General features: G+C 42.9%; 1 protein-coding gene and 1 long non-coding RNA gene across 2 annotated transcripts in view; one reads left to right on the top strand and one right to left on the bottom strand.

Annotated features, from left to right (window-relative positions):
- The window catches only part of LRMDA (leucine rich melanocyte differentiation associated), a 1,121,568-nt gene that overhangs the window by 608,133 nt on the left and 487,003 nt on the right, over window positions 1-26,432 (top strand). The window lies entirely within an intron of this gene.
- LOC118971517 (uncharacterized) lies at window positions 3-11,702 on the bottom strand. The gene is made up of 3 exons (XR_005059954.2): window positions 11,376-11,702; window positions 9,388-9,536; window positions 3-5,202 (listed from the first exon to the last, which is right to left on the bottom strand). It is a non-coding gene; the product is annotated as an uncharacterized lncRNA (long non-coding RNA).

The raw sequence follows: 26,432 nt of genomic DNA, 5'->3' as shown, positions 1-26,432 counted from the left end.
CTTCATGTAATTGTAGATTAATGATAATAAAATGAATTAAAAAACATGAAGGAATTTAAATAAGTGCATAAATGTGATTATGTATATTCAAATTTTCCATAGAAGTGGTTACTAAAATTATCTAGATTTACAGATAGCATAATCTGTAAACTGAATTAGAAAACTTAAGTAAGAAGTAGGGTTTTGGATTTTTAACTTTAATAAAATGAATGCTAAATTTAAAAAAATAATGCCTAGGTGCCATTTGCAAGTTGGTGATTCATTGCATCTACCCAGGCCAGAGGAAGAATGTAAGTCAGAAGGGACACTTAACATTTCCAAGGCTTTCTTTGGGATTGGATTTCCCAGTCTTATTGGTTGATATGGTTCTGGGAGAAAGGCTAGAATCTGTAGGAGCTCCCACAAAGCATGTATTGATCTGCTAAATTGTAGTCCTAGGGAATTACGGGTTCCCTAGAGTATCCTGAAAATTATTAACAGCATGCAATCCTGATCAGTGTGAATGTGTCTTTAGACTGTTAGCCAATTCTTTGCATAATACCAATCATCTACCTATAAAAGTGCAAATATGTTATTGTTCTCAATAGGCAATTTAATGCAGCTTTGGGGAGGAAAAAAGAGAAAAGAAGATTACAAGCTGGCTGATCTTGCTTTTATTTCTCTTAAATCTATCCACACTTCTCAGGGGTTGTACTTGTTTAAAGATTGTATGCAACTGTGCAGTCTGTGTGATTTGGAAAGCAAATCAAACTAAATATGAAGTTTTCAGCATGTGCTATTTTTAAAGGATTTCATGCATTTATTTCAAATACACATTTCTTTCTGAATAGTGCTAAACCTATAATCTTTTTCTTGTTACACTTCTTCTTTTTTGAGGGAGGGAGGCCAAATGGGTGACTTGGTTTTGGAGTGGAAGGTTCCTATTAACATCTACCTCCTTGTGCGACATTATTCACAGCAGAGCTATTAAGGCTAATTATTTTCAGGTTTCTATCAAAGGCGAATATTTGAGCTGACAAAAAAAAAAAAAAAGAGCATTTATTGGGAAGAAAAATGGCCTGTTTAAATAAGAAAGGAATCATTATCATGTGCACCCTCCCCCCAACACACACCTCTGTTATTAGCCTACATAGGCAGGAGGGGCCAGGAGACCCCAGGGGAGTCTGTGAGATGAGGAGGTTCTAAGAGGCTGTGCTCATCCAGATGCATGGCACCCCAAAAAGGGGCAGTGCTTTTTTTCCTGTGTTTTTCTGAATCCCGCCTGGTTTGCTCATTGCCCTTCAAGCTGCTTTCAGTGTATTATTTTAGTTCTCATTTGGGGTAAAATTCACTGACCCTTGATATGTAATGGAAAGAATATTAGCAGATGAGCTGGGAGTATCAGTCAGGAGAGGCTAACTGCTGGGGGGAGCAGCCCCAAGTCTTGGTGGCTTAGCCACTCTCAGTCCGCCCAAGGCTTCAGGAGAGTGAGGAGTGCCCAGCCAGGCAGGGACCTAGGCTCCTTCCATCCTGTGGCTCTGCACCAGGCCTGGGCCTTGGAGTTCTTCACTGGGCCTGCCAGTGGGTGGGGCAGGAGTGACAGTGTGGAGAATGTGGAGCCTTGTGGGCATGATTTATGGGCCTGGTTCTGAATGGACACACATCACGAATACCCCCATTTCTTTGGCCAAAACTCAGACTTAAACACTCATAACTGCAAGAGGCTCCTGGAGATGCAGCTCTTATGTGCTGAATTGTGTCCCCCCTAAAATTCATATATTGAAGCCCTAACTCCTGGTACCTCAGAATGTAACCCATTTGGAAATGGGCCCTTTAAAAAGGTGACTGAATTACAATGAGGCTGTTAGGGTGGGCCCTAATCCAATATGACTGGGTGTCCTTCTGAAAAGAGCAAATTAGGACAGACAGACCTCAGGGGTGTGCATGCACAAAGGGACAGCCACGTGAAGTGGAAGCAAGAGAGAAGCTATCTGCAAGCGAGGGAGAGAGGTCACAGGAGAGGCCAACTTCATCAGCTCCTTAGCCTTGGTCTCCTATCCTCAAAACTGAGGAAAAATAAATTTCTGTGGTTTAAACCACCCAGCATGGGATTTTGTTATGACAGTCCTAGTACTTAATATATAGCAGCTTAGCTGAGTGCCCACAAAGAGGGGTAAATGTGTATGGTGAGCATGGAGCTATTCTCTGCCATGCTGAGAGCTCATGTTTTATCTCCAGTCTAGTGGGCAGACTGCTGGGTATTCTTGGGCAAGTCTCTCCCTTGAGGGCTCAGATTCCTTGTCTGTAAAATGGATGAAGAGATGGAGGGGATCTTTGAGGGTCTCCCCATGGCCTTGGGATCTGACCTTGTGTACGGAGACCCCAGATAACTAGTGCCTGGAGCTGCCAGCCCTGGGATTTCAGGATAGATCATGGTGGCATGCCGAAGAACCCAGCAACCTGGATTCAAATCCTGCCTCTGCTAGTGGCTGTGAGACTTTGGGCAAGTGAGTGCCACAGTTACCTCATCTTTAGAATGGGGTTGATAAAATGAGGGTTTGTTGGATTAAAGGATTAAAGGAAACGACTGTAAAGCACTCATCCCAGGGTGGGGTACAAAGAAGGCTCAGTACCATTTGTTTCTCCTTCCCTCTCCTTTTTCCTTTCTTCCCTTTTTTTCCTTTTTCTATTTTTACATTCTTTTAAAGTATTCTCATCTCAAAGTCTTGAATGTGAAGATGCAGAGAAATTAATTTTGAAAGCATTTTCACACACATGCTTGCATTTGATCCTCCCAGTGCTGCTTATAAGGCAGAAGGTTGCACCTTGTTTTTCAAATATGGCATACGAAGAGAGCTCGTGGCATTCACTGAGCCTTCCCAAGAGAAATGACGATGAGATTGGAGCTCAGGTCTCTGGGCCCAGCACCTTGCTGTTACTTAATGTATAACTTGGCTCTTCTGAGGATTTCTGGGTTTAGAATTCAGAGACGTGATTCAGGAAAGGAGAGCCTGAAAAATAGGGGTACCCTGACACTGTCCGGAGAGTTCCCTTGGTGGGCACAAAATAGCAACGGCAGCTCTTTCAGAGGGGCCCACCATGGAACTCAGCCCAGTCCTCACCTTCCAGACTGGCTGCCATTTTTTTCAAAGGCCAGTCAATGCAGCTGTTGTGCAAAAAAAAGAAAGAGATGTATTTACATTCAGGAGTAGAAAGAAGAGCAGGTTATGTGGTTAGCTTCCAGCTGGCCCTGACGCTGTCTGATGGGGACTGTGTTGACTTAACTTAGTTTAGGACCACAGTTTGCTTGTTTGTGTGTTCCATATCACCTAGACTTCCTCCACACTTCTGGGAGGCAGGGGCATGGCCTCAGGGTCTTGTTTGCTCCTGGGTGTGTGGAGCTCCCAGCCGCACACATCTTCAAACCACCTGTGTTTGCTTTTGTGAACATCGGTAGAGGGCCCGCAGGCCCGAAGTCCCTACCCTAAGTCACAGGCTGAGGAACAAGGGCCAAGGCCAGAAAGGAAGAGTGGGAGGAGACAGGCATGTGACCGTCCTGGTCCTGTGCACCATGCTTTAATTCCTGGCTTCAGGGCCAGGCCTCTGTCCTCATACTTGGAAAGCTTGATGACCATTAGCTGTTTTAAGAGGAAAATTATATTTCATTTCACTTTTATTCAAAACAAACTTTCTAGCAGGGTGGAATTTCATGATGCACTACAGACTGCTGGAGATCTTGAAGTTATAGGAAAATGACAGTGTATTCGGCCTTTCTGCTCTCTCTCTCCTATAGGGCAGGTTATCAGTCTTCGTCATGGCTAATGGCAATTTATGCTATCCATGACCAGTGGGAAGGAAAAATATTCATATTTTAAAAATGCACTGAGACAGATCTCTTCTCATTTGGAACATGCTGAAAGGAAGGAAGTAGAGTTTCCAAGGTCATGGTTTCTCAGTCTTTCCTGGGAGGTTGTCATTTATTTATGATCTTATCATTTGCGTTTCTAGATGAGGAGGAATTCTTCTGGAGTCTTTGAAGAAGAGAATGTGGAGTCATTTGGGCAAAGGAAGCTGCTCAAGTTCCTCTGCTTTTCAGAATAGGGTACTTTTTAGCTCTGCCAAACAGAGATGGCCTTGTCACCCTGAAGTTTACATGGAAAGAGACATGGATGAAACCTCAAGATGACAAGCATCTTCAGTCCAGGAATGAAAATTAAATTGCCCAAATCCAAGATTGGTGTTATCAAGCTAAAAAATAAGAATTGTTTCAGGGTATTTCTCAGGACAAACCTCCGGGTGTACTTGGCCCAGGTATACACAACTTGTACTCTCCTGTCTGACTCCCACTGGGATAGTGGGAGTGGGGCCCCAGAAATTCCCAGCTCTTGAGCATCTTATTGGGGCTGTACAGTCACTGGAAGGAGGGAAACCAGCACGAGGTGAGCCAGGACATTTGCTAAGGAGATGAGGAGTCAGTGCACACAGCTGTCTATCTCTCTTCTCATTCCATCAGTCAAAAAGGGATTTCAGGTGCATCCTTTGGGAAGACTTTCTTTTTCACCCATTTTCCAAAGTTTCTAACTGCTTACCTCCAAGCCTCAGCTTTTCAGTTCATTCTCCCATCCTTGCATCTATCCATCCATCCACCCATGTTACAGCTACTAAGTGCATTAGGCTCCTTGCAAGGTTTTGGGATATAAAAGTAACTGAAACAGTTACTTCAATCTTTACTGTGGCCCTTTTCTAGGGAAGGTGGACTTGAGTCCTTCCCTTATCTCCCTATGTTGACCTTATCTACAGCACTTAGGTGCCTACAAATTTCTCCTCCTCTGGGTGCCTGATAAAGTATATGGATGTTATAAATTGACTGTTTTAAATAACTTGACCTATATACCTCATATTCTTATTCTGACTATTAGAGTCGGATGGACAGAATTTTCCAAAAGGATTTTAGATTGATATTTTATTTTAGATTTCACTCTGGAAGGAAGAAACAGAATAAGGCTTGTAGTAATGTGTGCTTCTGACCAGGCAGGCGAGGTACGTGTCTCCTGCCTCTCTCCATGATGCATGTGTGGACTCCACAGGAAAACCCAGCCCAGTCCAGAGGAGTCGGTCTCTCTGGATAGTCAGGGGTCCTGTGTGAAGAGCCCCAAGTGGCTAGCCTCCATGAAGTCCCCATTAGATTGGGGCAGTTTGGAAAATGCTTAGGCCTTCAGTTAGCTGGACACCAGAAGAAAAACATGCCATTAGAGAGTTTTTATACCAAAATATGGAATCCAAAGGGAAGGAGCTGAGAACTAGGGGAAGGAATTAAGAAAATAAGCAAAATGAATACACATATGTCCTCCTAGGACATGAGAGTCCATAGAGATGAGGCTATGACTCAGAGCTAGAATCATCTGGTAATGACAGAGATGGGTCTTTAAAAAAAAAATGCTATGAATAAGTCATCGTGTGTCAGCTTTTATAATGGTAGGGAGTAAGAGAAGGGACCTGACCTCGGCCTGCCACTCTCTTTTAGTTGGGTTGGTTCTTAACCGGCAGGAATTTTGCGAGCTTCATTGCACAAAGCCTTTTGTCTGGGGCACCTGTAGTTGTCTGATACCAGCTCTGAGTTTTGCATTGTGATTTCTGACCTCATTTGCTACTGTCCTTCAGTGTATTTTTCAGCTCACCTAGGTGAGTCTGTACCTCAAGTTTTTCTTCTTCTTCTTCCTCTTCCTTGCTTTACTTTAAAAATAAATATGCAGTTATCATTGCCAACCCAGTATCTCATCTCCACACCACATTCTTCGCCTAGGTAATATCTTTCCTACCCTCCTCTCCCTTTCATAAATTCTTCCCATCTTCCATGGCCAGCTCAGGCCCTTTCTACTATGAAACCTCTCATGATTCTGGGGCGTTTAATTCCCATACCCAGGGCTTCTCTTTAAATACCCCGTTACAAACCGTATTATATTTTCTGATATTTGTGTGTAACCATCTTACTTTCTCAATTGGGTAGTTAAGGAATATATCTACTGTATCTTCTGCTATACCTCATGGGGCCAAACATAAGGATGGTCCTAAAACTATTCTTGGAATTTGTCATCTTCCACTACTATGAACTGCACTGAGATCATCACCTTCTCCCTTATGGCCAGTCACCGGGGAAGACCTGGCCTGTACCAGCACTCCTGACTTGTATCAGTTCTCCTACTAAGTGGTATTCTGAAAATATGTGTATGAGACAGTGGCCAGCCTTGGGACAGAGGAAAGTTCTGCAGTGTATTTGGATGCTGGCTAGAGGTCACACCACAAGGCCACTGTCCACATATCAGCTTTGCCTCAGGAGCTGACTTGTGTTTTTCATATAAATCATAGTGAGTTGCCCATTATAAACACCTTGTAAAACTCAGGAGGCTTTATGGCTGTTATTAGCTACTACATTATGATTTACAAGCTAATTCAGGCCAATGTGTGGATGAGTTTGCCCAGGGCACCATTTGGCCCATCTTCATAAGTCAGAGAGTAGAGTAGGCTATGCAATCAGAAGTAAATACCCCATCCAGAAGCCTATGGCAAATCAGGGTTTGCTTAATGTTTTAAGCAAGCAGATTAGCAGTCACTCCTTTCAAGATAGGCTATGTCTTCATGCCAGGACACCTCCATGCAAGAACCCTTGGTGGGAAACATGGCTATAGCAGCCAGCTTACTCTCAACAGTAAGACATCCTTATCGAGGGCAGCAAGAAATATCTGGTGGCCCTGGTGACACCTTTATGTTTCCCAATATATTCAGCATCAGATTTTCAATTGGCCTACAGTTAGTAGTATTCACATCAACACTTGCCCATTTTTTTGAAAGTATCACTATTAGGTTGCCTATTTGTGCATTTGTTTATATAAAATCTGATACAGCCATGGATTGTGAGTAGGACAATACATGTGTTATATGCACATATATTTTTATTAATGTGCTATGCTTTCAACTTCTTTTTCATTCTACTAATTGCCTAAGATGGGACCAAAGAAATCCATCAATATAAATAGACCTGAGAGAAAGAGCTAATCTGAATACAACTTAGATGTCAGGTATGTAGTTTATTCGGAGGGGAGAAAAATAATCTACAGAAACACATCAATATAAGAATTATGTCCATATAAACATAAATGCTTACCAAATGAGCACATGTTTTTGTTCGTATATATTTATATATAGTTGTAGATGCATTATATGCATGTTATATGATATAGATATGAAATACTATCTCTTACTTTAGTATATAGATTTCTGCTTTGAGTAGCTCACATTTAACAGACTACATCTCTTATGTAAAGATTTCAGTGATGTCATACTCTAGACCCAATAGCATGGAATTGAGATAGTTCTTTGCCCTCCCAGATCTTAGTCCTTCAGCCCAACTGCTAACTCCACTTGCACTGTATTCCTTCCTTAGCCTGGGCGTCCCTGCCAGTCACTTTAGGGCAGACAGTTGTTATCAATCTCTTGTCTCATTCATCAAGGCCAAAAACAGTCACTTTTCTGTTATAGCTAGTGCCTTTGTTTGTGAATTTCTGGTATGATGAGCCAAAGCTAAGCTTTCTTTGTGCCTATGACTCAAAGAAAATCTGTCTAGTATTTTCCATTAGTTGCCTATGGCTTTCCTAGAACTGGTTTAGCAAACATGTATTGAGTAGTTATAAGGAACAAAACTAAATGAGATCAAATATATTAGAAATCTAAGAACTGCAAATTAATATAAGAATAAATAACATTGTGCTTATTAATTTGACTAGACCAGTTAAGAAGCCCAATAATGGTTGATGTTGGTGGGATGTGGGCTTATATGAAGCCTCATGCATTACTGGTAGGGGTGCAACTTTGGAGTGCAGGCCGGCCCTGCAGAGGTGAACTAATATACCCTGTGACCCAGGATTCCATTCTAAGGTCTGTACCCAGTGAGCTTCTGACATAGGACCATGAAGAGGTGTGCATGAGGATTTTCAGTAGAGATTATTTGTGATGCTGGAGAGTTGAAGGCAACTTTAAGTTGATGGCAACACTGGAAGATTGTGGCAGATGTCTGCCTAGGAGAACTGTGCAGTGGTGGGAGACAAGGATTCAGGGAATGCATGGCAACATGGGCTAGATTGTATTAGCCATATTTTCTGTATTCTAGATGGTCTGGCCTCTGGGGCCTCGCTGACTTGGGAGTGACTGCCCCTCCCAGGGCTAGCCAATTCTTAGAGATTGCAAATGACTTACCTAGGAGCACACCTTTCAGATGAAAACTAACCAATTCAGAGCCCTTACTCTGAACCATCTCTTCTGTCTGGCTCTTACACTCCAGGAGGCAATATTCCTCTGCCCTAATTATGTCAGAGCCAAGTACCAGATAAGACAGGACAGCTGCTATACCCAAGAACCTGCTGAAATTGTTCAGACTGGCCAACCTTAGATCAGCTTACCCTGCCTCACCCATTCCTTCCTGCAGAAACTACAATAAAGCTTCTTGCCCATGTTTTCCCCTTGTTCCCTCTGCCTAATGACAGACCCTGGAGCTTCCCCTCATGGCCCTGCAGGATGTGGTATGCCCCCTTCTCTGGGGAACTGTAACAAACTGTCTTCTGATCTGATGGCCTCATTGTAGCTGAATCATAATAAAATCTATTTTAAAACATTGATATTAAGAAAATAGTGCTTAACTTAAAAATAAAGGAACAAATATATATATATATACACACATATATGCATATATATATATGTGTGTATATATATATATACACACACATATATATATATATACTATTACTTAAATATTTTAAAACCCATGGAGACAAAACCACAGACATATTTTGTTTAAGGGCTCCTTTTAACAGAGTGGGTGTGTAATGGTGGGAAAGGGAAATAGAATGGGATATAGAGACAAAAAAAAAAGATGAATAAATAAAAGAGACACCTTGAAGGACGATGAATCAAATATTCTCTGACATCTGTCAGCTTTCAATTGAGGCCATAAATGTGGGGAATTATCTAACAACATGAGACAGGAGCATCCTTGGGCCTGAGGCCTCCTCTGGTCGGCCCACGCCGTAGGAGTTCAGAGACAGGGAAGAGCCTGCTGGAGGCTGAGTGCTTTGGAAGATACCAGTTTCCTTCAGGCCCATTCCTGCAGCATTTCTCCAAGTCCGTTCCAGGGTGGACTGTCTTTTTTTGAGATGCTGCACCAGAAAGGTTCCTATAATTCGATAAGGTGGGAAATGCTACCTCCCCTGCCTCCCCTGGGGAACTATCTGATGTCTACTGGGATATCATTCAAAGCTACAGGGAGTATCATAGGGGAGAAGTTAGTAGAATCTTGCATGATTCTTTGTCTCCCAGATTCAACTGACCACAGAATCCTTCTCAGTAAAACCTATTTACCTGGATGTTACAAGAAAGACAAGGCTCAGAGGGGAACGTCTGAGAACTTTGAGTTACTCCTGGCTCAGTCTTTTTGCCTCACAGAGAGCTTGGCACGTGGCAGGCTCCCAGGTCATGTTGGTGAACTGAGGAAGACATGTTCGTATGACCTGGACAAATAGGAAGGGAAAGGGAAAGCTTGTTGGAAGAGGAGCCCTTGAATTCAAGGACCCCTGTTCCTTAGCACCTAGAGGGCTCAACAAGAATACTGTGTTTTTTTCAAATCAGAAAGCAATCAGTTCACATCATAGCTTTTAGGTCTTGTGATCTTTGGAAGTCTTTTAAAGTCTCTCAGTTCAATCTTCTCATGGACACAATGCAGGTTACAAAACTTCATAGGTGTGTGGTGAAGATTAGAAACAATATATAAGATATATCTGGTATGAAATAGTTTAATAAAAATTAACTATTAGCATCATTATCAGAATTGCTAATAGCTTAAGTCTTTGCTAAAGACTAATAGCAAACATGTTTACTACTAACTAGATGAACATGGGAGTGGCTCATTCAAGGTCACATCGCTGAAAATGATTAGCAGGGTGGGAACTAAAATCTGCTTCTCTTAGGTCCTGGTTCAGTATAATTTTCATTACATTGGACCAAGGATCCTTTTGCCTATTCCATGATTAAAGGAACACAGCAAAGTCTCTTTTGGAGTGTTGAATGGACCACTTCATTGCAGCACTGGAGAGAGACAAGTAACGAGATTTAGAGGCCATGAGGTGCCACAGGGATTATTGTGTCATTTGGGTTTTGCATCCTTGTTAATAAGTTAGAAAAGGTTGTAAAGAATATGCTAATTAAATCTGTATATTACCCTAAATGGAGAGGTATTACAAACCCCACCAATGACAAAGACGTGACATAAAGGGACCTGGAGCTGTCAGGCATATGGACAGGAAATCACTAGATGAGATTCAGCTGCAGTAAATGCATCCTAATACATCTGGGGACAAATAATCTGAAACACAGATATTCAATGGGAGGAAGATATTTGGAAAGCAGTAAATGCTGAAAGGGACCTGGGGGATAGTGGACAGCAAATTAGATATGGGTTTTCATTGTGTTAGGCCAACAGAAATTGGTAATGCAATCTCGCACTGTATTTTCCACAGTCCCCTGGAGCAGCTGGGAGGAGAAAGCCTCTTTTGCTAGGAAGATCAAGTCTGCTTGCTGTACTTAAGCACTCCTGAAGAATGGCCTTGCTGGGGATGGGGTGGAGGCGAGGGCCACTTTGCTGTCTGTGGTCTCTACACCACAAGGGTGGAGAAATTTACATTTGTCTTAGCTCCACACTAACCCTGTGTCCTTGGAGACCGTATCTCTGTGCTATGACCCACCATCTTGTGGGTGTGCTTTCTGGGGATAGCCCACGAGCACAGTCTGCAGGGAAGATCCCTCTGGTCTGAAGGGAGGACTTAACTCCAGGTGTTTGTTTCTATTTGTTTCTTTCCTGGTGACTCTGGTGCGTCCCGTCCCCCAGGGCCAAATCCTCCTCCCCGTGGAGTTCAGCGATGGTAGCCTTTCTGCAGACAGAGGAGTGTTGAAGGAAACAACCCTCTGCCCTCAGGAGCCGTGCCCACCCACAGGGGTCAGTAACTGACTCCTTCCACCCCTCCACCTCTTCCTCCTCCTTCTTTTTGCACTTCACACTGCCTGCCCCCATTTTTCAGTCCCCTCCAAGTCTCAAGGCTGCCCTTGATGTGTATTCAACCTAACTTCCCTACTGGGGCCGATGACCACGTACTCTAATTTTCTTTCAGCCCCACCCCACTCCACTCTCTCAGGAAAGCCCCGGAGCTGTCTGATGAGTTCAGAGTGTTTCGTCGCAGGTGGGTCCTGCTCCGTGGGGCAGGTCTGACCAGAGTGCCCTTCCAAACCTTTGTGAAAAAAAGTCTAGCCCTTGCCAATCCACAGTTTCTTCTTTTTCCTCTCTGGGAGATCCTTACCTTTCAGGAAATCCTTCAGAGACTGCTTAGCCGTGGCTATGTCAGGGGGCCTGGTGAAAAGCAGCTGTAGGCTGGCAGAAGTCTGAAGCTGGGAAACTTTGTACTGCTTCTTTCTTCAACAAGCCCTGGCTTCCTGCATTCAGAATGTGCTTCATCATACTCATCATCTGGGTTTGCATTTAGGGTAATTTAGCTTTGGCCTATCTTTTTCACTCAACACTCATAAATAAGTGGCCAAGTTTCAAGTTACCGCTTGAATATTTTTTTGCATTCTGTTCAGTAAGTGGTCAATGAGTGCTTTCTCTGTGCCTACAACTCTGCGAAGTACCTGTGTTGGGGTGGGGTGTCAGGGGGTCATGGGGGCGGGGATGGGGAGAGCTATACTGTCACAGAGGGTCCTGAATGAAATAGGCATTGCTGTGGAAGAACTTGAGCTCTCAGTTCTGGTGGGTCATGGATATAAATGGATGGCAGCTGCCAGCACAGTGATTTATAGGTGATACTCCCAGCCAAAGGAAGTCAGGCAGGCACATTTTGGAACTGTAGACTGCTATGTACAGAGCATCCTAGTATATTTAGCAAATGAGATTGCAAACCACAAAAAAAAAAAGGCTGAGTGGGTGGAGAGGAAGAACATTCTCTGGCCAGAAACTTGCTGAATTGGAGGGCCAGGGACTGGAGGCTTCGCAGAGGTGGGGAGAGAAGTTCTTTGGCTTGTCCTAGACAAATAAATCATCAACGAAGAGATATACCAAAGGCCAATTATATGGAGTGTTTTCTTGGAAAATCATCTCTCAGGCCGTAAATCATCCCCAGCACTGGTGGGCATTCAGATGGCCCTGGGACAGGAGGGGTGTGGGGGGTGTACCATTGCACCCCAGTGTCAGGTGCAGGAATTACACATGGCTGCTCACGTGATGGCAGAAACACATTGTGTATAGCTGTCTTTACCCAAGGAAGCAGTATAGAGCAGAACTATTTGCTCTGGCCTAGAAATCGGAAAGCTAGGACTTTCGACCAGGTTTTGCCTGTGAGTTTCAACCTCTCTACAAAGTTGAGTGGGGACTGGATTATCTCTAAGGTCCCTAGAATCAACGGCATTTATTTTAGGTTCTCAAGTTCTTTATGACTTCCACATAGTATAGGCACTTGCATCTCGGCACCCCACCTTGGTTATTGTTCCAAGGGAGACAGAAATACCCGTCTACCATGAAAAATCAGTCACAGGGCTATTTTAAGAGGTCGGATGGAGATTCTGAAAGCTAGGTCATCATGGCAGCTATAGAAAGAGCTGGAGACTTTCAGTCTGGAAAAAAAAAGAACTCGGGTGAATGCCAGAAGGACTATGTTCAACATCTAAAGGGCTTCAAGTGGAAGAAGACATCAATGTCTGCTGTCCCACTCCAGGAGTCAGAAAGAGGACCATTGAGCCAAAGATACAGGGGCTCCAGTTGAAGCCCCAAAGGAGAGAAGAGATAAATCATTATGCTGCTGGTCACTGACACAGACTTTGATATGCCCAATTTTTGAGAGTATGGAAAAAACTCTTTGACTCAGGCCTGCACCTAAGACCTATGGAGAAGAGAGCCATCTGTCACTGCTGTAATCTAGCAGAGGCTGGGTGACAGGAGTACAGCAGAGGGGACACTGCTCTGCTCTTCACATAGACATCTTCTGTCTCTAGGCTGTGACTACATGACCAGAGGGAGGAGAGGCTCTCTCCTTCTCCTCTTCCCTGCAAAGCTTTGTTCCCCTGATTGAGGATGGGTTCATTTCTCTCTAGGAGAGCTCTAGTAAAATTTGTCTTCTCTTTGGAGCAAATATATCTTGACACTTTGAGGGTGGGGATTTAATTCATTGCCAACAAGCAGGAAGGCCTCTGGGGAATGGAATGGAAATTAGGAACTGACACCATTTCTGAATGGGGATCCAAGCAGGAAGGAAGCTCAGGCCTTCCAAAGGGAAGTCTGGCGGTCACCCATTCATTTCCCAATTATTTATTTTGTAAGTGGCCAACCGATTCCTTATAGGCCTGTTGCTGGTGAGTTTGTTTAAACCTTTTTTGGAATATATTGGTCATTTCAGCCAGTGCACTCTGGGGCCAGTGCATTTACAAGGTCAATAAAAAAATCTATTATTATCTTAAAATTTACTCCTTTACCCAATATTTGAGAGTTTCTCGCTCCCTATATTCTAAGATAAAATGAGCAAACATTTTTATTTATCCTTGTGATTCTGTTGATTCTGAAGGGCTCCTTTCTCAGTCTTTGACTTAGAGACAAAAGCCTTCCTAATTGTCCTTATGACAATTATTCAGTCCCTGTGATTAAGTCAACACGCACCAAACATTTAAGTCTCTGCTTTATGGAAGTCACTGAGGGAGGCACTGATGCTAGGGATGAAAAAGACACTTTCCTTGACTCTCTTTATACAGGATTGTAGTAGAGCCGAAAGGGATGTAATACATCAAGTGCTGTGCCCTAGAGCAGAAGAGTATGCACCGCAGACACTGGCCATTGTTCACAGGTAGCTTTTATCTCCCTCCTGTTAGGGATGGAATCACTGACACTATTAGAATTTCAGTGACTCCCCCAAGTTCCTATAGCTGGCAAGTGATAGAGCCGGCATCCGAACCCATTTTGACTTTAAGGCCTGCATCCTTTCCACTGGGCAGCACTTCCTCCCTTTGTTCAAATTGTTGGTGGAAATACAAGGAAACATTTGTGATTTAAAAGTGAGTTGGAGAAGTCTTAAATGTACTGGAAAAAAGTGAAGATGTTTTATAATAAAACAAATAGGAAGATGAAGCAGGAAGTTTACCAGTGTCCTGGGATTCTTAGCAGCCACTTTGGGTGGGAATCTGAGCTCTTGGAATGCACAGTCAGAGTCGTGGCTATGCCTGGCCCCAAACGTAAAATGGTAGACTTGACGCGAGGCTCCAGCTCAGTCATCCTTGTCTGTTATGTTTGGAGGCAACAGCGCTGCATGAACCCATTAACTCCGAAATTTCCACCAGAGCCTCTGTCTTTCCCCGACTGCAGGAGCAAGAGTACACTGCTCTGTCCTGAGGTGATCAGCTTTCCGTAGGCACAAAACCACCACAGCTTGCCTCCGCATCTTTCATCACCTAAATGAGGGCAGTTAATGTTTAAGAGTAGAGAATAGGGAACATAATGATGGATAAATTATAAGTTTGGGGATGTGAAAAGTCAAACTGTGTAAATATGTATTTTAAACCACAAGCAGAATGTTAATGCATCTTTCCCATTAACTCACTAACTGAAATTACAGAGTGTAATGTGAGCCAACGCCCACGGGTTGGTTATGATGTTTTCAAATTTAGAACAGCAAATGATAAATGTCCTTCCCTCAGACAAAGAAGCGATTGACACAGCTTTTCAGTGTAGTCACTGACAATGTTGGCGACAGAAAATAAACTGATGCTGGGGAGGAGGGAGGTCAGGAGAAAATAAACTGAATGTTGGAGAGGAGCGAGATCAGGAGATGCCTGGGGAACGGGCTCCTGCCAAGTACCTCCTGGAACCTGAGGAGCATCTCTGGGCCCAGAGCAATTTCTCCAGGTGGTGGGGACGTGGGTGTGGTTGCCTGACATGTCTTCCTGCCTTCAAGGATGGGCTTGTTTTTAACTTAAGCATCAGCTCTATCTTGCTGTAGGTTGGTGGCTGGCAGTTGAAGTGAAGTCAGTTTCACTTGGGCTAGGTTTGGTTTGACAACGTATGGTTTATTTAGCAGCCATTTCCTCGTGAGGTTGCTTATGGGCAGCTGTGTAGAAGAGAGGCTAAAAGGACGCAGAGAAATTGGAACCTTTGTGCCCCGCCCGTGGGAATGTGAAGTGCTGTGGAAAGCAGCATGCTGCTTCCTCAAAAAATTAAAAACGGAGTTGAGCAGTCTCACTTGTGGGTGTATACCCCAAAGAATTGAAAGCAGGGTCTCCCAAAGATCCTTGCACACCCATGTTCATAGTGGCACTACCACCATAGCCTGAAAGTGGAAGCAACCCAGGTGTTCATTGACAGATGACTGAATGAATAAAATGTGGTCTGTACATGCAGTGGAATATTATTCAGCCTTAAGAAGGGAGGAAATTCTGTCACATGCTACAGTGTGGATGAACATTAAGCCCTTATGCCCAGTGAAATAAGCCAGCTACACATGACAAATAGTGCGTGATTCCATTGATAGGAGGCACTGAGGGCAGTCAGATTCATAGAAACAGGAGAGTGGTGGTTGTCAGCAGCTTTGGGGAGCCTGGGGGTAGGGGGAGAAGGGGATGAGTTCCTGTTTAATGGGTACAGATTTTCTGTTTTGGAAGATGAAATTAGTTCTGGAGATTGGTTGCACAACAGTGTAGTAAGCCCTACTATTGAACTGTGCACTTCAAATGGATGAAATGCTACATTTATCTTGTATGTGTTTTACACAACTAAAAATAAAAAGGAAGCAGGGGGTAGGGTGGGGAGAGGTTAAGAACATGGCCTTAAGCGGGGGAGAGCTCTGTGCTGAAATCTTGGTGTTGCCTCTTCCAAGCTGGCAATCTGTGGGCTTAAACTTATCTCTGTGCCTCCCAGTAGTAATGATAATAATAGTACCTCCTTCTTAGGGCTGTTGTGAGGCTTGGAAGAAATAATATTCTGTATTCATTCCACACCTGGTATTTAGCAAAGACCCAACATAGGTATTAGTTGTTAACTGCCATGACTTCTCCTCTCCTCTGGGAGAGGGGACCTCATTGGTGTGTGCTCCCGGTGATGATACTCAGTCTCAGAGATGTTCTGAAGCTCTGCCCTCCTTTCTCTGATTACCCTGATTCTGGCCGTCGAGATCCTGCTCATTCAGCCCAGCCTCATACACCAGCCCTTTGAGGAAGTCCACTGTCACTGCTCCAACCCATGTTCATTCAGCCAACAAATGTACAGCTCTCCCTGTGTCCACTTGCTGAGCTTTTACTGAGGGCCTACTGTGAACCAGAATGTAGGGAACAAACCCCAGGTCTTGCTCTGGTTGCTGCACACATGGTTTCCTTGACATGTGTCTTCATATTTGTTGTGTGTATGAAGGCCTTTCACCACAATATCCCAAGTTCTTTGAAGGTGAGAGTCTTGTCTCATTCATTTCATCTCCACCAAAGTGCTTAGCTGACCTTAGATAAGAAAACCAGTCATACTGACTCCTTTGAGTTGGGCTGTCTCTCAGAGGAAACCCCACAGAGAAAACCAGTTCCCATAGGGGCTTAGAAGAATCCTAGTGCCAGGGCCTGAAAAGAAAACCTGGCTCACTTAGCCCTCCTAACCTTCTTGCCATCACCTTCAAGTGGTGGTTATAGTTTTCTCCTTGAAGAAATTCACGTTAGTTGGGAAAAGAAAACAGTAGTGAAATACCACTTCATACTCATCAATCTGGAAAAATTAGTGACACTGCCAGGTTTTGTGCAGAGAAAGGAACCCTCACACATTACCGGTGGTATTGTGGCTGGGTACCTGGTCTACCATTTGCCATCACTTAATAAAAGCAAAACCTGCAGTCCAGCATTTTCATTCCTGGATGGCAGCCCTGGAAGAGCACCCATTCTATGCCCAGCGGGACCTGAGACATGTGTGTATAAGGCTGTTCACCGCAGTATATGGACAATAGCAAAAAAGAGCAGGAACCGCTTATAGTGGGTTGAATAGCATCTCCCTATATAGTCATGTCCACCTGGAACCTCAGCATATGACTTCTTTTGGAATAAAAGTCTCTGCAGATGTAACTAAAGTGAGAGTAGAGATGAGACCCTCTGGATTAGGGTACACCCTAAATCCAATTAGTGTGTCTTTAGCAGAGAAAGAAGGAGATGGAGATTTGGATACAGAGACAAGTAGAAAAGAAGGTCAAGTGAAGGTTAGGCAGAGATTGGAATGATTCTGCCAGGAATACCTGGGGCCACCAGAAGCTGGAAGAGGCCAGGGGAGATTCTCCCCTGAAACCTTCAGAGACAGTGTGGCCCTGCAGACACCATGACTTTGGACTTCTAGACTCTAGAATTGTGAGGCAATAAGCTCCTTTGTTTAAGCCATCGAGTTTGTGATACTTGTTATGGCAGCCCCCTGTTAACTAATAAACAGATCAATTGCCTGTCAGTAGAACAGGAAAGTAAAATGTAATTTATTCACATAAAAGTAAACTGTATAACAGTTCAATGAACAAGTTCTCACTCTTGAAACACAATATTGGGTGAAAACAAGTGGTGGCAATATACTTCCAGTATGATACCATTTATGTAAATATGTTATTAGTGTGCATTGTTTATGGGTACATGCTAATGAAGTAAAATTACTCAAACAAACATGGGATGTTGTACACCTCACACCCCCAGATAGTAAGGTAACTGTGAAGAGAGAAAAGTAGTTGGTATGAGGCACAGGGTTTTACTTATATTGGAAGTATTTTACAGAGAGAGAGAATTTGACACAAACAGGCAAAATATTAATGTTTGTTTGATAGTGGAGGGTACAAAGACATCTGTTATATATTTTTTTATATCTTAGAGTTTTGTATTTAAAATTTTTAACACTGTTAGGAAATACATGACAGATACAATACTGAGTATATGTAAGATGCCAAGAAAGACTAGTTCCCTTACCTCTTAAGAACACCAGATTTTGAAACTCCAGCAGTCTAGTGTGAATTTTACTCTGGTGATGAGAAGGTTACATAGGTGGTGGGAATGTGTTAGGAAAGAAGAAGGGTTTGATTCACTGTTACCACTTACTTACTGTGTGACTTCAAATAAATTAGTAAATTTTCTCTATGAGCTCATTTTCCTCAACTGTAAAATAATATCTACACTAAAGGTTGTAAAGTAGCAAGAGTTCAAATGTTAGTATCCCTCACTTTGGTAATATGCCCACCCAGACTGTCCCTGCTTTAGTCTGCAGTGAATCCCCTCAAGGAAACGGGGTACATGTGTAAAATCTTTGAGTATATCCTAGGGAATCTATGGCCTTTTTTCTGGGTGGAACTTGGGTTTCATTAATCTTTCTTCATAAAGACTAATTCCCTTCCCTGTGACCTCTTCTCTGCACTTTGTCAAGTTCCCCTCCATGCCTTTAATTGAAGTAACAGAAAGTAGATGGAACGTTCTGGAGAAGGTGAGGTCAGAGCCAAGTGAAAGTTTGACATCTGGCCATTATGTACCTCGCTCCTTGTTAGCCTGGCGGCCTTGGGCAGGTGACTCGGAGTAACCACGGGGAGCTCCCCCTGCTCATCCCAGCTCAGTGGCTGCCTTCCTGCCTTCCTGGGCTCCCTCCTTCCTGTGCACCTCCTCCACTAACTCCCTCCGCCCCGTTCTGCTCCACCTGTCAACTGGCTCTGACACTTGCTTGGCCTCCCCAGGGCCTGAGCCAAGCAACCCTAGAACGTATTTCAGGAATGGGTTGTTGGCATTTCCAGGGCCTGTGGCACAATTTGGCCGTATGCAGGTGGTCGAGGGTCATTTTCCCCTGAAGGTTATACGGTGACCTTGGTCAATGTTTAGCTAGTGTGCACTTAAATGATTTCCCCTGGTTAATGAGTCATGTGGCAAATTAGTTGAGGACTTTTACACCCTGCAGGTAAGCTGAGGTAGTAAGAACTGGTGACCCTGAAATTGCATTGAATTTTATAGGCTCTACAGTGAAGGACCTGCTTAGCACACCTGTCTGGCTCTCGGATCCTAATTACAAAAGTGAATTAGTGGGATAAGGGCTGGTGCACTGGAGCCCCGCTGGACCACGGCCTGGCTGCCTGCTCTTCCGACTCTCCTTCACATCCCTGTACTCGGCCTCGGAGGCCCTTCATCAGTGCTTTCTCCTTTCCCTCCCTGAAGCCCTGCCACTCCCACACTGTATGCTGAGACTCCCCAGAGTGCCACAGTGGATTCCCAGGGAGGCTATATGATATTTTGAATGTTTGAAGGCAGTGCAGCAATATCTGACGTCCATCAGACATCCTGGGTGCTACCAATGCAGGTAGTTCACGGTTTCAGCATTAGCTCATGCTGTATTTCTCTCAAGAACGTCATACCTTTGCTAAGTTGCCCTTTTGTGGCCATTGCTCTGACGAAAAGCAGCTGCAGTATGAAATCCATGTTAAAACAGGGAATGCAAGTGGACGGTGCCCAAGATGAATGATTCCAAGGTTTAGGAAGTTGTGCAGGGCCCAACAGGCACACACATCCCCTTAGTAAGTAAGTGTGGGCCTTGAAGATGAAATTAAAATGTTGTCTTTTAATTTATGTATATTTTTGTCAAATGGTTATTAAGTTGTTAGGACACAAGTACTTACTAAGGTCCATAAAACGGAACTATTAGGTGTTTCTTTTGGCCTTTGAGCTCTCCTTGAAAAACATTAGTGAGACACCAAAGGACAGCAAAACGTGAAAGTCTGAGAACTTTTGTGTTAGCCAAAGAAAAATATCTTCCCCCTAGTCTCCATCAGACCTCTTGCAAGCAACAGGCTTCCTCCTGGACGCAGTTCCTCCAGCCCTTGTGTCTCTCTTTCCATGCGACGAGCCCTTTCTCCTGCTGGAAGATGACATTTTATTGATTCCTTAAAGAAAAGGAAATTTTAAGCTGTATAGCCTATAAATGTCCTTGTTTGACTTTGCTACCACCCCCTGCTCCAAGCTGCTGCCCACTTCCTCCTCCCCGTCTCCTTCTTTCCTTCATGGTCTTACTTAAAAACAGCCTCACCCCTCTCAAGTCATGCTTACATTCCTAAAACTTTCCGGCTTCTTCCCCTGGCACTGTATTCATGTGACTCTCCCCAGGGTCACAGCCAAGTTCCAAAGAGCCTCTTAGGGTGGCTTTCCAGTCCTGATTTATTTGCCCCTGACATTCTTGTGCCTTACCTGCCCTTGCATTATTCCCGTGGCCTGGACACCCCTATGGACACCACACAGTCTCTCTTTTGGGTCCTGTCTGCCTTTCATTTGCTCATACAAACATCTGAGAACCTCCTTTTTTTCCTTGCCTCTGCTGCCCTTCTCTTCCCTGCCCTGGCCTTTCTTCATTTTCTCTTTGGTGAGCACCTCTTCTCTTTCAACATAAACTGTGCAGTGACCCCCATCTTCCCAGCTAAGCAAATTCCTTCACTGCCCATATCCATCCAAATCTTGCCAGAGGCCCAAAATGCCATGTCCCACTCCTGAGAGATACCTTCTAAGACTCCCTCCGGATAGTCCCTGCTTGAATGGCACTTCTCCTGGTGCCCCTCAAAAGCCATCCTATATTTTCTGTATGCCCACAGAACTCTCTGACTCTGAGCCTTTCTCACCATGTCACTCGTCATTTATCAGCTCCCATGACCACTGCCTACCATCTTCCCCGGATGTCTCACCTGCACCTCAAACCTCACGTCACCTTTTCCTTCCTCCATCATCCTTCACAGGTGTTCAGATGCAATGTGAGAACAGCTGGCATGTTCCAGGGCTTCTCCCTGCGTTCCCTTCTTTCCGTTTATCCTGCCCTGTTTAAAAATCCTAAATACCTCTCCTCAAATAACTGGTCCCTCCTCCTCCCCATTCCCCCTGGATCAGCCCCCACATGCACTACCCTGTTCTACCCACACAGTCAAGTAGAAGCGTGAGTTCACATGGCTCTCACTGGTCTTTCTTCTATATGTAAGTCCTCAGTGGCTCCCCAGAGCCAATCAGCCCCAGCTCCTCATCCTGGCCCTTCCTGCTCCTTGTGGTTTGGCCTTGACCAACCTTTCCAGCTGGGCTCCCCGCAGGCACCTTCCACAGTCAGAATGGAATGAGGCCTCGCATCGATACTTTGGCTTCCACTGGTCTCTGTTCCTGAAACATCTTCACCTGTCCCAACCCTCATTAATTTTAACAATGCTGTTGGCCCACCTAGAGTTTCCTTCTCCCATAGAGCTTTTGGGGAGCTGAACCCTTCTCCCTACCCTACCTCTAAAACATGTAGAGGTCTTTGAAGATGTTAACTATCACACATTTTTGTATCCTCTGTAGCATCTGGTGTTATACATTGCACACAGTAGGAATGTAATCAGCATGAATTTGAAATGAGGAGTACTTTGCAGAAGAGATAGTCTAGAATTTGGCCTCCCAGGAACCCCTACTCATATATTGAAAGGACCTGTAGGTCTTTGATGAACTTGGCTTCTGAAATGGAAAGATGTGTTCCAAATACTTTGATGTCCCTGACTTACTAAGTAGAGATCTTTTTTATCTCCTGTTATATAATTAATGTATGTGTATTCTAATAAGTTAGAAAATGAATATACAGGAAATAAATAAAACTTAAACATGATAAGCTCATCTAGAAATAACAGCTAGTCATATTTTGATACATTAACTGCCAGAATATTTTCTGTAAACACATGAAAGATATGAATTTATGAAACAAGAATAAGATTATATTTTACATATTAATTTACAATCTCCTTTTATTGCTTAGGAATGCTATGCATACTGAGAGGGAACATATTAATAAAAAGTATATATTATATAATATATTGCTCATTCCTAAATGTTTAATTTTTAAAATATATGTTACATTTTATTCCAGGAAATTATCTATACAACCAGTCTGCAAACTATTACATGTCCATGAGACAAGTATATAGAAATTATAAGTAAGCATTCAGAAAATTTTAAGGGAATGTAGTATTTCCTTATCTATTGACTCCTTTTAGAGGCTATTTTTCATACAAAAATATTACATATTAAATGCTCATCTTAACAAAAGTAACAGCTATTAAAGTCATTCCAAGTTTTATACATACGTGCAGACCCTCTACCTCCCCACACAGTTTCTCACATGAATGGGAAGACTCAATCCATGTTGCTTTTCCAGTGGATTTTTTCACTTAGTGGATGTCTTTCCAAGACATAGATAAAGAAAAGTAGAGATTTATTTGAAAGTGCGATTTTTTTTAGGATAATTTACATACAGTAAATTCACCCTTTTTAGTGAAGGGTTCCAAGAGTCTGGACAGGCATGTAGGGTATGGTAGTGCCACATGGTCAGGATAAAGAATAGTTACATCTTACAAGTTACTTTCTGCCCCTTTGTAGGTAACCCACCATCTCCACTTCCTGGCAACACTGATTAGATGTCTGTTCCTAAAATTTTGCCCTTTTGAGAAATAAATGGAATCATACACATGGAATATACAGTTTGGAGCCTGGCTTCTTTCATTTATTATAATGCGTATCATATCTATATGGTTGTAAACATCAGTAGTTAATCCCTTTCCATTGCTGAGCAATATCCCATTGTATGGATATGCTACCACTTGTTCATCCATTTATAAGATGGGTATATTAGGATTGTTTCCAAATTTTGATGATAATGAATAATGCTGCTATTGACATTTGTTTAGTTTTTGTGTGAACATGAAATGTGTGTATATATCCATTCTCATTCCTTTTGGGCAGATACCTGGGCATGGGAGTGCTGGGTGTCATAATAAGTGTATGTTTAACTCTAAGAAATTGCCCAACTGTCTTCTAAAGTGGCTGGGGTACACTATTATGCATTGTTGAACCAGTACTGTGTGAATGTTCCAGTTGTTCTACATACTTGCCAGAACTTGATAATGCCAGTATTTTGTTGTTTTGTTTTAATTTTTGCCATTTCAGTAGTGTGCAGTGATATCTTACTGTGAGCTTAATTTGCATTTTCCTAGTGACTAATGATGAGCACCTTTTCATGTGCTTGCTGCAGTTCATACATCTTCTTTGGTGAAGTGTCTGTTCAAATCTTTTGCCCATTTTTAATTGTGTTAGTTTATTTTTATTGAGTTTTGAAAGTTCTTTATATAATCTGGATGCAAGTTGTTTATTATATATGTGTTTTGTAAATATTTTATCTCAGTCTGTAGCTTTCCTTTTACTAATGGTGTTTTTCGAAGAACAAAAGTTTTTAATTTTCAAGAAATCCAAATTCCCTCTGAGCACACAGCAAGGTTCTTGGAGAAGAGTAAGTGTGAGCTCCCCTTGTGTCTGCAACTTCCAGAGGTCTATTCTCTCTGCATGTCCACATGTGGCTCATAGAAATCTGCTGACAATTTTCACTGATACTTATCCACTGTATGGAGGCCTCATGTTCCTCAGGTAGGATGAAGATCGTGATTTTGTAAATTATCCAGCTTCTCTTGTGGGTGATTCATGAGTGATACTCTTTTTAGTGTTTTATATTCTAGGTGGAAGCTGGTCCTAGCAATGCATTTTTATTTTACTAAAGTATTGGTCCATGACAGATTGGAAATTTAAATCAAAACAATAACAATAAAAATGTCTTCTTTGCTACAGACTGTTTAAAAAACACCAGTTTGTACCTTTTGAACCAATTTTTATTTTCATCCTGTGCTACTGTTTGGTGTAATTAGGTTCTTGGTTTCTTACCTGGTAGTAAACCTGACTTTACCCAAAGTCTCAGTGTGGTAGAATTTGGTGAATACATCTTTATTTATCCTGGTGTCCAGCTCCCTTTAAAACATTTATTGAGGTGAAATTCATATAACATAACATTAACCATTTTAAAGTGAATGATTCAGTGGTATTTAGTACCTTCATAGTGTTGTGTGACCACCCCTTCTATCCAGTTCTAAGTATTACTGTCATTCCAAAGTAAAATCCCTTACCCAGTAAGCAGTTTATCCGCCTTCACCCATCTCCCCAGCCTCCATGAATCTGCATTTTTGTCTCTTTGAATTTCTCTATTCTGGATATTTCTTATAAATGGAGTCTTAGCAACATGCAATTTTTTGTGACTGGCTTCTTTCACTTAGTGTAATGTTTTCAAAGTTCATCCACACTGTAGCATGTATCAGTACTTCATTCCTTGTTATAGCTAATAATATTTCACTGCCACAGTTTATGTGTTCTTCTATTATGCACACTTGGGCTGTTTCCATCTTTTGGCTATTGAGAATAGCACTTCTGTGACCACGTGTGTACATGTACTTATTGGAGTACCCCTTTCCAACCTTTGAAGTATATCCTTAGGAGTGGAACTGCAGGATCATATGATAATTTTTTGGTCTCTTTTGGACCTTCTCAAGCAAATTTATAACCTTCCTCAATGGAAAACACAATAGGACACAGTGCAGTTCAGTGTAAAGACTTTGCTTTTAAAAATCAGTGCTCTCTTGAAAGGTAATGAGTTTCGTGTTATGAGGAGAGCTTCAAATTGCTAATGGAAAAAACTGTCATGCAAGTGTGGGGTTAGGTGACCTTTAATGTACTCTGATCCCAGAGCCTTTGTTCTCTCACTGTAGGTGTGATATATGGAACCACTCAGGCATTTCGGTGGTGGACTTGTGCACGTAAGTTTTGAACAAGGGCAGCATACTGGAATTGGTCTCATTCTCACACACTTTCTGAGGCTGGTCAACATGCTTTCAGCCTTTTTGGTGGTGGTAGCACATTGCAACCATGTGAGAACGAGTTCAGGTCCTTTTTCCAGACTGTGGTACATAGTTGTATCTATCTCTAGATTATTCAAGCCAAATGACTACGTTTTCTGTCAACGTTTTAGCTGCCTCAGCAGGGTGCAGACTGGTATCTGCCCTTAGGCTAAAAGCTCCTTTCTTCCAAGTAGGGGTAGAATTTCTTCTAGGATCTGCCTAATTTCTTTTTTTAGTGCATTTATTTAATGTCTGTCTACCACCAGAACACAAGCACAGGAAGACAAGGACCATGGCTCTTTAACATCCCTAGAATCTCCAGGGATGGCACTAGAATTGGCTGTGTCACCTATTCCCTGCTTGTCACACCAGGTCTGTGTTTGTCCTGCTTTCCCAGCTCTGTATCCTGGTGAGTGGGCTCTGCCCTGACCTGTTCTCTGGCTTCTGGTTGCATCTGGACAATGAGAAGAACCAGCAGATCTGAAGGCTGGAGGAGAGAGAAGCAGAGTTATTTCTCCATTGCCATCCCACAGGTCTGTGGTTCTGACTGTGCCTGTCAAGGCCTGTGGTTCACGTCTGACAGCCCCTTCTACCTCTTTCTGCTGCTCCAGATCTCACATGTGTTTTAGCAAGGATGTCCACTGGTGTTAGTCCTGGGGCTTCAACATCCCTCCTGATTTCCTTTATCTTGCCCACTCCTGTGAATAGTTCCTTCTTTACAAATCCCAGGTGAGTGTGCCTTCTGTTTTTTGCCAAGTCCCTGCAAGGGTCACAAACGTGGCTGAATGTTTGAATAGAAAGGTGTATGGATGAAAAGATGAAGAACCATATTTCTGAGTCACTTCTCTATGTGAAATCCTGCACTGACTGTTCCATTTCACCGGAAGACCCTACCTTGTCTAGTCTCTCTGGCTTCCCCTCTGACACGCCCCCTTCCCAGTCTGTTCTACCACACTGCTTCCCTTGCTGCTTCTAAAATACACCAAGCAAGCACCTGCCCCAGGGCCCTTACTCTAGCCATTTCCTCTACCTGGAAGTCTTTATCACATATTCATTTGGCTAAACTTCTTTGCTTTCACCAGGTCTTTGCTTAATGTTACCTTTTCAGTAAGGCTTAATACTGGAAACTTCCCCTCATTAATATCACCATAGCAGTCAAGGACTCCCCCTTTTTTTTATTTGTTAAGTGTTCTCTGTGTTTGAGTCTATTTCAATGTTGTTTGTTCACTCATTTATTTTGTTTTTTAGATTCTACATATCAAGGACCCCTTTTTACCCTGATGTACTCTTTCTTTTTCCAGAACACCATTTTTTTTTTTTTTTTTTTTTTTTTTTGAGAGGGCATCTCTCATATTTATTGATCAAATGGTTGTTAACAACAATAAAATTCAGTATAGGGGGGGTCAATGCTCAATGTACAATCATTAATCCATCTCAACCCTAATTCTCGTCAGTCTCCAATCTTCTGAAGCATAACGAACAAGTTCTTACATGGTGAACGAATTCTTACAGAGTGAATAAATTCTTACATGGTGAACAATACAAGGGCATTCATCACAGAAACTTTCGGTTTTGATCATGCAATATGACCTATAAACCATCAGGTCAAATATGAATATTCATTTGATTTTTGTACTTGAT

Source organism: Manis javanica, chromosome 7 (genome assembly GCF_040802235.1).
Source record: "Manis javanica isolate MJ-LG chromosome 7, MJ_LKY, whole genome shotgun sequence".
NCBI lineage: Eukaryota > Metazoa > Chordata > Mammalia > Pholidota > Manidae > Manis > Manis javanica.
The sequence above is the reverse complement of the archived record's forward strand: the minus strand, read 5'-3'. Positions and strand labels throughout refer to the sequence as shown.